This window comes from Macrotis lagotis, chromosome 1, assembly GCF_037893015.1.
Source record: "Macrotis lagotis isolate mMagLag1 chromosome 1, bilby.v1.9.chrom.fasta, whole genome shotgun sequence".
Taxonomy (NCBI): Eukaryota; Metazoa; Chordata; class Mammalia; order Peramelemorphia; family Peramelidae; genus Macrotis; species Macrotis lagotis.
In genome coordinates, this window is record NC_133658.1 from 585180506 (window position 1) to 585195732 (window position 15227).

The window sequence follows — 15227 nt, forward strand, 5'->3', positions numbered from 1 at the left end:
TTTAAAAAAATACAAACTTTTTCATTTATAGTAACCTAAAGTGTTTTTTTAGGGGCAGCTGGGTGGCATATTCTTTAGAGTACTGGGCCTGGAGTCAGGAAGGTCTAAGTTCAGATTCAACCTTAAACAGTTACTAGCTATGTTTAACCCTGTTTGTCTTCGTTTCTTCATCTGTAAAATAGGGACACACTGAAAAAGGAAGTGCCAAACAATTCCTTTATCTTTGCTAAGAACAATTCATGACCCTAAAAACGAAAAGAAAAAAAAAGACCACTTCATGGAAAACCCCACAGGTCACAAAGAGTCAGACATGATCAAATGATTCAACAATAACAATGTTTTTATGACATTTTAAAAAACCTGTCTTTTGATTTCTAATATTGTGTGTGTGTGTATGTGTATAAAACATTTAGTATATTAGCTTCTTTTTTTTCCTATTTAAAGGAAGAAAGATGGTACAGTACATAGAATTCTGGGCCTGGAGTGAGAAAGATGTGAGTTCAGATTTCACTTCAAACATTTACTAGCTGAATGGCCCTGAGTAAATCATTTAGTTTTAGCTTGTCTCAGAATGAAGATCATCATAACACCTACTTCACAGGGTGGTTATGAGGATCAAATGAGATAATATTTACCAAATAGGTGGTACATAATAGTACTCTTTTTTTGAGGCAATTAACATTAAATGACTTGCCCATAGTGGAACAGCTAGTTTCTGAAACTAAACTTGAAACTCAGGTCCTCTTGCCTACAGGGCTGCTGGTCTATCTACTGCATCACAATAAATTCTTAATAAATATTTGTTTCCTTCCTTTTTTTGGAATCATTCAGTCTAATTGTCAATTATACAATTGTCCAACTTTTACCTTGTGGACTCATCTGTTCAGGACCCAACTTTTCCTGGAAGAACTGATATTCTAGAAGAATGAGGATGAGGTGGCTTAGGTGGTCCTGAAGAGAAGAGCCTATTAGGTAAAAGTTGGCAAAAAACATCACAGCAGAGACTATGAGACCAACAAAGGTATCATGAGATAGGTAGAGAACCCTTTCCCATTTAGATCATGAACTCAGGAGGGAATCATGTAATAATAACCTAGGAAAAAACCAAAGATATGACTTGTCCCTCCATGCATGTTCTCCATATATGTTTCTCTCATTATGTGATTTCTAAGTGTGCTTTTCTTCCCACTGACAATATAGTTATTTATAGGAAAGAATGATTTAGGTTGATGGGATAAATGTTTTGTTGTGATTTTTTAAAACTAAGTTATTTTATATGCCTTTGTTTTGAAATTAGTTGCATCCTTTGACTGTCTAGAGAAAAAAATGAAGAAATTGATCAGGACTTGTGAACTATCCACTCAGGATGTGGATTCAAATAGTATCTTGTACTTGGGATAGCTCCTTTTGGAGCCCCACATGTGATGGCATGCCTTAGGAGCTGCATGTAAAGTCAGAGGCTTAAACTAGATAAACCACTCTGGAATCTTTGCCAAATGGGGACACAAAGAGTTGGACATGACTGAAATGACTGAACAACAACAACACAACTAGGCGATCCATCATATTATATGTGAGGAAGCACGGTGGAGAGAAAAGAACTTGTTTTGGAGACCTGATTTTGACTACCAGCTTCAGTATTTACTAGGTATGTGACCCTGCTTTACCTCTCTGAGCCTATTTTCTAATCTATAAAATGGAGATAAGAGCACTTAGACTAAGTAATTCTTATGGGTGCTGTGATCAAAGCATGCTGAAAAGATAAAAGTTCTATTCTTGTTGGGATTTGAATTATTATTATATATCTAAGGTTCTATGACCTACGATAAAATTCAATTCAAAGAACATTTCTGAAACTGATTATATTCAAAACCTTTGCCCTAGTTGGTTTTAATCTCTCTCTCTCTCTCTCTCTCTCTCTCTCTCTCTCTCTCTCTCTCTCTCTTATCATGCCTCTCTCCTGCTCCTTCTCTCACCCCCCATTGGCACTGAGAAACTTCTTTACAAGTGCAAATTGGAAAACATCCCACAACTTAGAGTTTCACAGAGTTGCTTGAGGACACAGAGAGGTTCAGTGACTTGTCACAGGGCCATTAAATGTCAGAGACTTATTTTAAATGCAATTCTTTCTGGGACTCTGAGCTTTCTTCTCACTACACCATACTGTTTCTTACTTGGGTCTGTATCTTATAATGTGATAGAATGTAAACATTAAATGGGAACACATTTACATGGTTCCCATTTCAAACCACCTTCTGTTAGTGGTTGAATTGCTCTCTGGTTGTATTAGTTGGTAGTTGGCAAGGTTCTCAGAATAGTCTGCAATAGAAATACTAGGTATCCTTTTGAGGGGAATCATAAATCAGCACTGAAAAAGTTAGAAATAAAAGATTGTTAATTCATCTTAACAGAGCCAGTGTGATATGATGTGATGGGAGTACTAGATAGGAAGATTGGTGGGTAAGTGTTTTTCTTCAAATGTTTCCAATAAATATCTGAGCAATTTAATTCCATTCATATGATCATAGTTTATAGCTAAAAGGGATTTCCAAAGCCATCTAACTCTATCATTTTATAGATTAGGAAACTGAGACCCAGAGGGGTTTTAAAAGACATGGTCAGGATGACTCAAGTAAGGGGCAACTAGGTGGCACAGTGGATAGAGCACCAGTCCTGGAATTAGGAGTACCTGAGTTCAAATCCAGTCTCAGACACTTAACAATTTACTTAGCTGTGTGACCTTGGACAAGTCACTTAACCCCATTGCCTTGCAAAACCAAAACCAAAAATGACTCAAATAACCAGTGATAGGATTTAAAATAAGATTCTTTAGTTTCAGGTAGCATGGCCATAGGAACACGACATTCAAACTGTAGGGATCAATTTATTCATTTTTAAAAAAACAGATGAGGGATTGAAGTGACTCAGTACCCCTTCTACCTAAGAAAGAGAATATTGTAGACAAAGTATCTTTATACTTCAGAATAAGTTATTTATTAAAAGAAGACAAAGTCCAATTTCTTAGAAATCTACCTAGTTTAAAGTTTGATGAAATTCCTTTAGGACTCAAAATGCATCTTTGTGGTAAATTAAAAATAATAGCTCAGGCAGGTAGGTGGCGCAGTGGATAGAGCATCGACCCTGGAGTCAGGAGGACGTGAGTTCAAATTCAACCTCAGATACATAATTACCTAGCTGTGTGACCTTGGGTGAGTCACTTCACCCCATTGCCTGGCAAAAACTAAAAAAATAAAATAGCTCAACCAGCTCAACCATTAGCAATATATAAAAAGGTTCTGCTGGGAGGAAGATGAAAATTTAAGTATTGCCTAAACTAGAAACTTTGTTATATCTTAAAATCTGGCTTTATTTTTCAAATGAATTCACCTCTTTACTTTTGGATGTTAGCCAGGAATAAAAAAAAATAATGTAACTGTAATAGGCAGGTGGAAAAACAAAATGTTTTTTGGTACAATTGTATTAGACCTTTACTAAACAATTGTATTAAACCTTTACAATTTACTAAGGTAAATTGTATTTACCTTTTCTATTGTGTGGGGGATTGTTCTAGGTCCTGAAGGAGATAGAAAGATAACATATTCCTCTCCTAATAGAATTCACATTCCAACAGGGAAATGAAAACATGTAACCAAAGCATAACAAGGAACTGACCCCTTCCATTCTGAGTTGACATGAAACTGAAAGAACATAGTGAGAGTTTTAGGGTCCAGGTCCATGAATTCAGTTTCTATAAGTATGTGCAGAGTGCTCAGCTGATACAGTTCCCTGGTGGATTTTGGAGCATGTGAAGACATACTGTGACTGGTTCCTGTCTGCTAACCATGTGGTAAATAGGAGAAACTTTGGCTGTGGATGCATTGTTGTGACTGGGGATGCATTCAGAAAAGGTCTAGCTGACCAGAAACTCATCCTTATCTTTTCCTGACTTCTTTGTAGTAACAAAAGAGGCATTCTGGTGAGAGAGGAGATAATGCTTTAAGGAATGGAATTTTTTACAGGCCCTCTCCATCTAAGGTTAACAAGTGGCCCCAGCTCTTTGCCACAGCATTTGTTCTTTCATTTTAGGTAAAGGGAATGAAGGCAAATATTACCTTGTGAATTTTGAAGGGATAAGAATAAACCACTTGGAAGTCTAGGAATGAAGTCTATGAAAGGCTTTGTAAACACCCATCCAACTGTCAGGCCTCAAGGAGAATGGTCTTCCAGAGTCAGCCTAGTGTTAACTGAGACAGGGGCTCATCTGACAACAATTCTGCATTTGGAAATTGTATTAAGCCTGAGTCCACTCTTCCTAGTGTCCAAGGTATTAAAGGGGAAAATATGTACCCAAAACGTAGGAAGGGGGTGGATTTTGTACTTCTATTATTGTTAATTATTGAAGTAAATTTCTTTTGCAAGAACTAATTGATTTTAATTAGTTAACTGGAACTGGATTGCTAATCATTGGTGATTAACAGTGGGGCAAACCATGCTGGAAAGAGGATTTAAATTGATACCATTAAAGAAATAGCTTTCTCTTCTTACCATTTCCCTCTCCCTCCCCTTACCAATCTCTCATCTTACCATCGCTGCTATTTCTATGTTCTTTATGCATTTTATATATTCTTTTGTCAGACAAACAATTTCTCTGATTTCTTCAATGTCTTCTCTTGCTGTAGAGGATACCCTTATCATAAGGGCTTATGTTTACCAAAATTTCTTTTTACCTTTACACTTCACTCTTTTTTCATTCATGTTTGTCCCTGTGACACCATTTGGATTTTCTTGGAAAGGATAGCAGAGTAGTTTGCCATTTTCTTCTCCTGCTCATTTTACTCAAGCAATGAGGGTTAAGTGACTTATCTATGGTCATACACACACAGTTAGTGTGTGTCTGAGGCCAGATTTAAACTCAGGAGGGTGAGTTTTCCTGACTCTATCCCCTGAGCTACCTAGTAACATTGTACTTCATTCCATTTTCATATTCATTGCCTTGTTAGGTTGCTTTCAAACCTATTACAAAAAGAACAGAGTACATGAACAGCCCTGCCCTTCCTCTCCTTTGTAAATTTTATAGCTTTTCTTGGGTACCCTATTTAGTTCCCAGATACCATTCCCTTCACCCCACCACCCAATATGCGAACATGCACAGACCATCTCATTGTTCAATAATATCATGGATCCCAGGAAAGAAATTCTGGTTGGTTTAATCAATAAGTTTCTGTTGCACAGACATCAAAATAGCCTTTATATTTTTTTTTTCACTAGCTGTTAACTGATTTTTTAAAAAAATCTTATCAGACAGCTGCTAGTATCTTTACTTCACTGAATACCTTTATTTCTCATCTGTCATCAATCCATCAATGAATCATTCAATTTTTTAATTAAGAACCTTCCTTATATCAGGCCCTGTACTAAATTTTGCATAAACAAGACAAGAATGAAATAGTGGTTGCCTTCGAGGAGCTTGTATATTCTATCAAATACCTTCACAAAAATTATCCTGAAAAATTTGCTTTTAAAAAATGTTTAGTATAGATATAAATTTTGCCAGAGACTTTTATTTCCTAATGTTTCTTTTAGAAATGATGAGTAAACCCCTCTCCTCAATTTTTGTCTTTTTTCTTCATGTAATAGTTAATTATTTGATTAATTATAACATAATAAATATAAACATAATAAATGGTTATTGATAGATGGTTGAGATCTCCCCTTTCCATATTTCTTTAAAGACTTTGAATAGTACATTACTTAATTTTTAGGTCCTTTGGAGACTCTCCTGAGAGGTCTTTAATCAAGCCATCGTGAGTTTCTTTCCCTTAGAAACATTATCAAATTCCCACACTTTGGAGAGTTCCATTTTTCATCTTTTGTCATTAACACACTGCTCTTTTGTTCCTGAAATAGATATGCTATCACTTAGGAAATATCGACCATTGTTCATTTTTATTTTTCCCAAGTTCTATATAAAATTTTCAAAACTTTTTCCTTTCAAGTCTATTGATATTCTCTTTCTTCTTATCTATCCTTCTCCTTATCCCCTCTTGTTATAATACAAATTTTACTTTATTATTTTAAAATCAGCATTTTTAAAGCAGAAAGGGACTTTAGAGGTCTTCTTGTTCAATTTCTTCATTTTACACATGAGGAAACTGAAGTTCAGAGAAGAAAAATGACTTGTCCATGGTCACACAGGTAGTATGAACATTGTTGCTGCTTTTGCTTCATAAATTTCTTGGATATTTCTTTGAGATCCGCTAGCTATTTTTGTAGTCATAAATTATTTTATTCTTTACAGAATTTTGCTTCACTCTTTCATTTTACTGCTTTATTTATATGCCTATTCAACATATCTCATCACTACTTGGCATTCTAAAAAGGGAACAGAGCCTCCAGTCCTTTGATGGCTCCTATGATACTTTTAGTATTTTCATTCTCTAAGATGAATTTGCTGAGCTTCACATTTCTTTGCCAAATTTCCTGACTCTTGTAAAATTAACTTGTATGTAACTACACATTATTATATAATAATATAGTCAGAGGAGGCAATGTCTCTCACCTTAACTCTTACCACCTTGATTTTCCTTGAAAATGATTGCAGAATGAAAATTGATTGCAGGTGCAATCGATTCTAGCAACCTACCTCAATTTTCTGAAAATGAACCCTAGCCAGGACTGCCAATTCTTGTTCATAAAACCTTTAATTGAACACTATTGAAGGAGATTTTGTGACCTTAAAGTCTAGAAAGGAAGTGCTAGCATTTATTTAATGTAACCTAGGCCACTCTCAATGATAGCCCTACTAAAAGCCAGGTTCATGATATACTTTGAGTCAAAGTCTATTCATAGCCACAGCTCATGAGCCCACATTAAAATTCTTTACCAGATCAACTAGAGGACAGATTACAGTCTGGTAGAAGAAACACTGATTTTAAATCAATAACTTTAATGACAAAAAAAAATCCTCCCCTTCACTTTATACATAGGATGCAATACTTCATAGATTGTTGTAAAATAATGAAGAGGAAATATTTGTGGAAATGGTACACCCACAGTAGAATATGTGGTTAAGGCAACAATTGTGGGAGAGAACATATAGGTAAGGAACATACATGAAGAAACAACATGTGTAGACAGGGCAGCTCATGCCCATAAGTTAGTATCCTTGTCCTCTTCCTATGATGCTGCTGTTGATTAGTCCTTCTTCAGACCTACTGATGGTTTCTATCTCGTCTAGTGTTATTATCTAGCTGTGGGCTATGATGTAGGGCTGATTTTATGACCAGTTACTTAACCATCTGCTTGCTGTCCAACATATCTGGACTTAACATGGGGGTATCTTTCACTCTCTGCTAACACTTGCTCTTCTGTAGAACTGCTGCTGCTGAATGGTTTCTTCTATTCTTGTAATGGGAGTTTTCAGTTTTTTTAGCACATAGCCTCAGGGGCTACTTTTCCCTTTTGTGATTGTAAATCCCAAAGTCAGCCATCAGTCAGCTAACAGAAACCCTTAGGCTTAGGTCAAATCTGTCCTTTGAACTTCTTTGATTTTATCTTATTTGTCATTCTGTGATTTCAGTCTTTTATGCGATTTAGAGGGTGAAAATTCCTTTCTATTCCATGAAGCTAGTCATATTCTAGGAAAATCTTTCCCATTTGGCCCAAGACTGAAAGAGGCTAGCATCTTTTTATCATTACTTTGACAGGTTCAAAGTCACTACTTTCTGTTCATCAAAAACAAAAACAATGTGTTGGTACACAGAATAAAATTCACTCATATTAATGATAAAATAGTTTAAAACCAGTCCTTTAACCTTTATAATCCCAAGACCATCAATGTGTGGGACAGTGGCCTCCACTGAAAATCTGGGTTTCAGAAGATGAAGGAGAAGGTAGAATTTTCACTGCTATCATCACTGTTGGTGGGAAGATAGAGTGAGCTGTACTCTTTTCCTTTGGTCTTCTCTCCACTAAACCAAACCAAACTGTCTAGTTCCTGAAGAAATATAGATTCATAGAAACAAATAAAGATCATAGAAGTCATGTGTAACAATCTCATCATTTTACAGATGAAGAAACTGAGGCCAAAAGAATTTAAGTGACTTATTTGGAACAGCATAATTAGTTACTCAAAATTTTTAAGAATGTACTTTAAGGGTTAGTGAGATGGCACAATAGATAAAGTGCTAAGTTCAAATTTGATCTCAGACATTTGACTCTTACTAGCTCTGTGACCTTGGGCAAGTAACTTAACCCTGATGGTTTTTGCATCCAGGGCCATCTCCAGTTGTCCTGATTCATATCTGGCCATTAGGCTCTGGAGGAGAAAGTGAGGCTGGTGACCACTAAATCACTGCCTTACTCAAATCCAATTCAATTGCTAATTGAGGCATTACCTCCCTGATGTCATGGTCTTCTTCAAGAAGTAAGGACAAATCACATTGCATTCAAGTCAGCTGGGCTAGCATGTACTAGAACAAGGATTAGAACTCAGGTCTCCTGACTTTAATAGTAACATACTCTACCATAAAGGATATAGGATTCCTATGAGCTTATTATGCAGTCTTGATAGATTTAATCTCTGAAGAGTGTCCACAATAGAATCTTAGTGTTGTACTTCATTTGACTCATTATGCCTGGAATTTCTCCAACAGTGAATAAAGCTTTTCATCCTACAATTAGAGAGAAAATATAAAATAGAAATATGTCTACTACTTTGAGTGTAAAATCTATTTTAAAGTTATTACTTGTGAGATTGTGAATTTTTAGCAGAAATTCTAAAAGAACAGAGACTTCTGGGTAACAAAGAATAAAAGGAAAGGGAGCTGCCATTTTTTGAACAAAAGTTGACTCTTTAATCAATGACATAAATATAGGGTGAGGGAATTATGGCCTAGGCAATGGTTCAAGTGAAAAAAAAATCTGAGTATTTTGGTGAACTGCAATCTCAGCAGTGTGACATGGCAACCAAAATGGATCCTCCTATCTTAAGCTTACTTGAAAAGAGGTACAATTTCCAGACAAGGAAAACTGATAGTCTTATTGACTCTACTCTGTTTAGACTATATTTTGAATACTATGTTCAGTTCTAGGCCCTCCTTTTTAGGAAGGATGTTGACAAACCTGAACAGGTCTAGAGAAGGGAGATGGTAAGAAGCTACAGATCTGATAAAACATGATCATTTGAAAGACCCAGAGATATTTAGAGGAGACCTAATAGAGTAAAAAAGACTTATAGAGAAAACTGCAATAAAGAAAATATAAAGGAAGATGGGAAAGCTGTTTTCCATTATTTTAAATGGCACCTAGTATAAGATAGTTGTTCATATTTCATTCTTGAAGAAAACCAATGGCATCATGCAGGTAATGTTTTAACTTGTGCATAAATTGAAGTGAGGCAGAGTTGTGCAAAGCCATTGGCCTCGCTGTCTCTTCCTGGGGCAAGAAAAAAGTCCAGATGACTAGTCCAGAATGATGGTCCAGAGTGAAGTAGGTGACCTTGTCTTTCTAAATTAAGGTCTTTCCCAAGACAGATTGTTGGAGGCAATGACCATTCAATTACTAAGGGCTAGAGAAGTGTGACAAAACATGGAAACACAAAAATTAATCTGGGAGGGAAAGACCTCAGATTTTCTTGTCAGAACAGAAAATTGCTATTTATATTCATTATAAGTCATCAAAACCTAAACAATGAACTATGGGCATTTAATGAAAGCCAGAATGATTTGGGCTTAAGGTTAAGTAATTCCATTTTAAACAGTATGCACTTTTTAAAAAAACTTGTTTTTTAGAGCTATATATTTCAAGAAATAATAAATGAAAACTGCACAGGACAAAATAAATCATCTCAGCTTTTTGAAAATAATAAATGAATGAATGAAATAGAAAAAAATCTTAGCACCCAACTCCCCCTAAATATCTTATGTGTGGTAAGGGAATGAGAGGAAGAGGAAGAAGAAGAAGGAGGAGGAGGAGGAGGAGGAGGAGGAGGAGGAGGAGGAGGAGGAGGAGGAGGAGGAGGAGGAGGAGGGAAAAGAAGAAAAAGAAAGCAATATTTCCTAACTTTTCAAATTGGAAAGTAAAGTTTCCATAGGGCTGTTGCTACTACTCTCAAATAGCATAATAAAGACAATTAATACAAAATATTCTTCTAAAAATCCTGACTTATTCCTTCCCACATATACATACAACATTTTTTGGATTAGTAAGCTTAAACTTAGATCATGAGAGTAGGGATCTATGAAATATGTGTGACAAAGGTTTAACTCACAGCAACTACTTTGTAAGCCCTTGTCTCTGTGTAGGGAACTCATGAGGAACCCTGTTATTATGGTTGTTTGTCCTTTTTCTTGAAGAGGACATCAGAACATCAGGAGGGTTATGTCATCAACAAAGTCATTATTCTCACTCTTTCCTCCAGTCATTGAAATCCTAGAGGACATTTAGGCCTGTCCCATTTGGCCAGAGCAAAGAACTAAAAATAAACTGTGCAAGTTGCAAAGACAGATTTTGACCCAATATAAAAGGAAGAACATTAATAATTAGAGCTGCCCAAATATGCAATGGTTGTCTCATCACTGGAGGTGTTGAAGTAGAAGTTGCTCTGTTGTTCAGTTATATCAGTCATGTCCAGTTTCCATGATTCCATTTGGAATTTTCTTGGCAAAAATACTGAGGTGGATGCCATTTCCTTCTCCAGCTCATTTTACAGATGTGGAGACTAAGACAGAGTGACTTTCCCAGGGTCATACATTTAAGAAGCATTTGAGGCCAGATTTGAATTTAGGAAGATGAATCTTTCTGACTCTAGTTCCATTGCTCTATCTGCTGTGCCACATACCTGCCCTCAAGAAGAGGTTGGATGAAACTAGTCTGGGGTATTTAGAATGCTTTCCTATTTCGGTATATGTAGGACTAGATGACTCTTTAAGGTCTCCTTTCCTTCTGAGCTTCTATGATTCTGTAATGATAAAACAGCCAATAAGTCATAGAAAGACTCCTCAAAGCTACTTTTCTACCCTAAACTGGATTTTGGCAAGCTAGGTGTCATAAGCATTAGAATAGAGCACTGGTCTTGGAGTCAGGAGGACTGTAGTTCAAATCCAGGCTCAGTCACTTGAAACCTATTAGCTGTGTGACCTCACATCCAGAGCTATATGCAGTCATCTTGATTCATATCTGGGCACTGGACCTAGATGGCTCCAAAGGAGAAAGTGAAGCTAGTGATTTAGCATAGCACCCCCTCATCAAATCCAATTCATGTGCATGTTATGGCATCAACTCCCTGATGTCATGGTTTTCAAAAGCAAAGAACAAACACTATCACCTTAAACTTAAAATAATATAACAAACCCTTAAAATGATATAAGGAACTATTGACAGTGACCCTTGCTCTTTGGCTATAAATGATTGATTAAGACAGAGTAACCTTTAAGTAGGAAAGAGTAAGTCTCTGGTCTTTTTATGTAGCATTTTAAAGGATATGACATTTATAATGCCCCACTTCTTATAGTCAAAGATTTCAAAGCAATATCTGTTGATCCTTTCAATCTTTCCTCTGTTTTCTTCCTCTCTGGCTAAAAACATGTCCAGATCTCTCCTATTCCCAAATAATTAAGCAAGCTTCTCTTGATTCTGTTGCTTTTGCAAACTGCTGTCCTAAAGTCCTGGCTCTCTCCTTCCCATCACTGCTAAAATATTAGAAAGAATAATCTCCATCCACTACCTGTATTTTCCATCCATTGATTCACTCTTCATTCTCCAACAATCTGCCTTTCATTCCCATCACTTTGTAGGAATTGCCCTTTATGTCCAATGAAATGCCAAATCCATTTTTTTTCTCCTGAGTCCAAATCTTCCTTGACTTTTATATAGCATTAGGGAATGTGGACAGCCTTTTCATTCTTTTCTTGACATTGGTGATATTATGTAGTCATGATTCTTTTCCATTGCTCACTATGTATCCTTAATGGTTCTCTTCTCCATGTTCTCCTTTATCTATACTCTCTCCCTTGAATTTCTCATTTACTTCTATTTTCACTTCTATGAGGATTACTCCCAAATTATGTGTATATATATATATATATACATATATATATAATATATATATACATATATATAATATATATATATGTGCAACCCTGATTCCTTCTATGACAACCCCATCTAAATTTTCAGTGACCTCTTAGATATTTCCACTTGGATCTCCTGCCAGCATCTAAGACTCATGTATTTGAAATGGAACTGATTATCTTTTTCTCCAAACTTGTCCCTCAACTCAAGAAGGTAGAGTGGAGGCAGGAATTCTTACAAGTTCTCCCCCAAACCACTCCAAATAAATAATGACTCTAACTAAATTCTAGAGTGGCAGAACCCACAGAAAGACTGAATGAAACAATTTTCCAGATCAATACAACTTGAAAGATCTCTGGGAAAGGTCTGTTACATTGGAGTTAGAAATGACCCTGGCTATGCTGGAGTGAACCTGCTCCAGTCATCCAGGAACAGAGTAGGGGGGCACCTAGGTCCAAGGAAGTGGTGGCAATTTCTAGACCTCTTGGTCCAGGGATTGCTAAGGACAATTGGGAAGTTCAGCAAGAAATCTCTGCTGCACCAGAGTGAGAGGGGAGCCCTGCCCAGTACAGGTTGACCTGGTCATGGGGACCAGGCCTGGGAAATGATCTGACAAGGAGTGACCTGGCAGTTGCTCAGTCAATGAATGCTAAGGGGGTTGGGGAGATTATAGAGGTCTCTCTGCTATCCCTGAAGCAGGATTCTGTGGCTTTGCCCATACACAGATCCAGGTTTGCAGTCTGGGGCCCCAGTCTCAGGAAAAGGAACTTGATTATTAAAATGGAGCTGGGACTTTCCTTCTAGTTCTAGGGCAGAGGGGAGTGCTTGTGATCATCCACAGGCCAGAGCACAGCTCAGGAGAGCAGTTAGAGCCTTTCATAATACCTTGGAGGAATTGGGATATCTCTGAAAACAGCTACAAAAGGGACAGTGTGTCCTCCACCCTGGGAGCAGAGCCCCATTTAAACAAAGAGTTAAAAATCAAGTCATAGACTAGGAAAATGAGCAAACAACAGAAGAAAAAATAATCTGACCACAGGAGGTCCTATGGAGGATCAAAATACACACCCAGAAGATAAAGTCAAAGCTTCTATATTCAAAGCCTCCAAGAAAAAATATGAATTGGTCTTAGGCTATGGAAGAATTCAAAAAAGATTTTGAAAATCAAGGAAGGAAGGTGGAGGAAAAATTGGGAAAAGAAATGAGAGATGCAGGAAAATCATGAAAACCAAGTCAACAAGTAGTGAAAGAATTACTAAAAAATACTGAAGAAAATAGCATCTTAAAAACAATTTTGAGTCAAATTGAAAAAAGCAGTCAAAAAGTCAATGAAAGAAAGACTACCTTAAAAAGTAGAATTTACCAAAGGAAAGATACAAAAGTTCTCTGAAGAAAATAATTCCTGGGGAGGCTAGGTGGTGCAGTGGATGAAGCACTGGCCCTGGAGTCAGGAGTACCTGGGTTCAAATCTTGTCTCAGACACTTAATAATTACCTAGCTGTGTGGCCTTGGGCAAGCCACTTAACCCCATTGCCTAGCAAAAAACCCCCCAAAACTAACCAAAAAACCTAACAAACAAAACAAAAGAAAATAATTCCTTCAAATGTAGAATGGAGCTAAGGGAAGTTGATGAGTTTGGGAGAAATCAAGAAACATTAAAACAAAACCAAAAGAATGAAAACCTAAAAAAAATGAAATATCTCATTGGAATAACACATGGCCTGGAAAACAGATCCAGGAGAGATAATTTTAGCATTGTACAATCTGAAAAATCATGATTAAAAAACAAAACAAAACCTAGACTTCATTTTTCAAGAAATAATCCAGGACAATTCACCTTATAGCCTAGAAACAGAGGGTAAAATAGAAATTGAAAGAATCCACTGATCACCTCCTGAACGAGATCCCAAAATGAAAACTGTCAGGAATATTAGAGTCAAATTTCAGAACTCCCAAATCAATGAGAAAATATTACAAGCAATCAGAAAGAAACAATTCAAATATTGTTGAACTATAGTCAGGATAACACAAGATTTAGCAGTTTCTACATTAAGGGAATGTAGGACTTAGAATATAATATTTCAGAAGGCAAAAGAGCCTGGATTACAACCAAGAATCAATCACCCTGAAAAACTGAACATACTCCTTTAAGGGAAAAGATGGATATTTAATGAAATAGGGAACTTTCAAACTTTCCTGATGAAATGACCAGAGCTGAACAGAAAATTCGGTCTTCAACTATAGGACTCAGGTGAAGCATAGAAAGGGTGGATTGGAAGGGCAAATTATGAGAAACTTAATGATATTGAACTGCTTGCATTCATGCATGGGAAGATAATACTGATAGTTCATATGAACCTTCTCATTTATTAGGACAGTTAGAAGGAACTATATAGATGATATATATAAGTCAAAGGAAGGAGTTGAATTTGAAGGTGTAATACATTAAAAATATGGAGTTAATTGGAGAAAAAGGAATGTACTGGAAGATGGGAAGGAGATGTAGAAAGGGGTAAGTTATCCATATAAAATGGGCAAGAAAAAACTTGCAATGGAGTGGAAGAGGGGGAAGGTGAAGGGGAGTGAGTGAGACTTTACTCTCATTGAAAGTAGCTCAGAGAGGAAATAATAAACACTCGGGTACAGAAATCTCTTATCCTAAAGGAAAATAAGAGAGTAAAGGAATGGGAGAAAGGGTAAGTGATAGAAGAAAGAGAAACTTATGGGGGAGGATAGTCAGATACAATACACTTTTGAGGGGGAACAGTGAGAAAGGAGAGAGAGAGAATAGAATAAATGGAGTTGGGGGAAATAGGATGGAAGGAAATACAGCTAGCAAAAGCATCCATGGGAAAAGGAATTTTGAAGCAAGCTCTCTGATTTATAATAAAGAATGCTATCCACCCCAAAGACAGAGCTTATCGTGACTGAATACAGACTGAAGCACATTCTTTTTTCCCCTCTTCATTTTTCTTTAGGTTTCTCCTTCTTTGTATGTATGTGTGTGGGGGGTTATATTTACTTTTACAACATGATTATTGTAATAATATATTTCATGGCTACATGTTTTTAACCTACACCAATAACTGACTTGCTCAGTGAGTGGGTGTGGATTGGGAGGAAGGGAGAGAATTTTGAACTCAAGGTTTTGGAAG

At 36.6% G+C, this 15227-nt stretch overlaps 1 protein-coding gene across 1 annotated transcript in view; it reads left to right on the forward strand.

The window, feature by feature from the left end:
- The first annotated feature begins 1464 nt into the window (after positions 1-1464).
- EPHB1 (EPH receptor B1) overlaps positions 1465-15227 on the forward strand; it is an 890754-nt gene continuing 876991 nt past the window's right edge. Inside the window, exon 1 of the mRNA XM_074214828.1 lies at positions 1465-1648. The gene's annotated coding sequence lies outside the window, so the exon portion shown is untranslated. The remainder of the gene's footprint in view (positions 1649-15227) is intronic.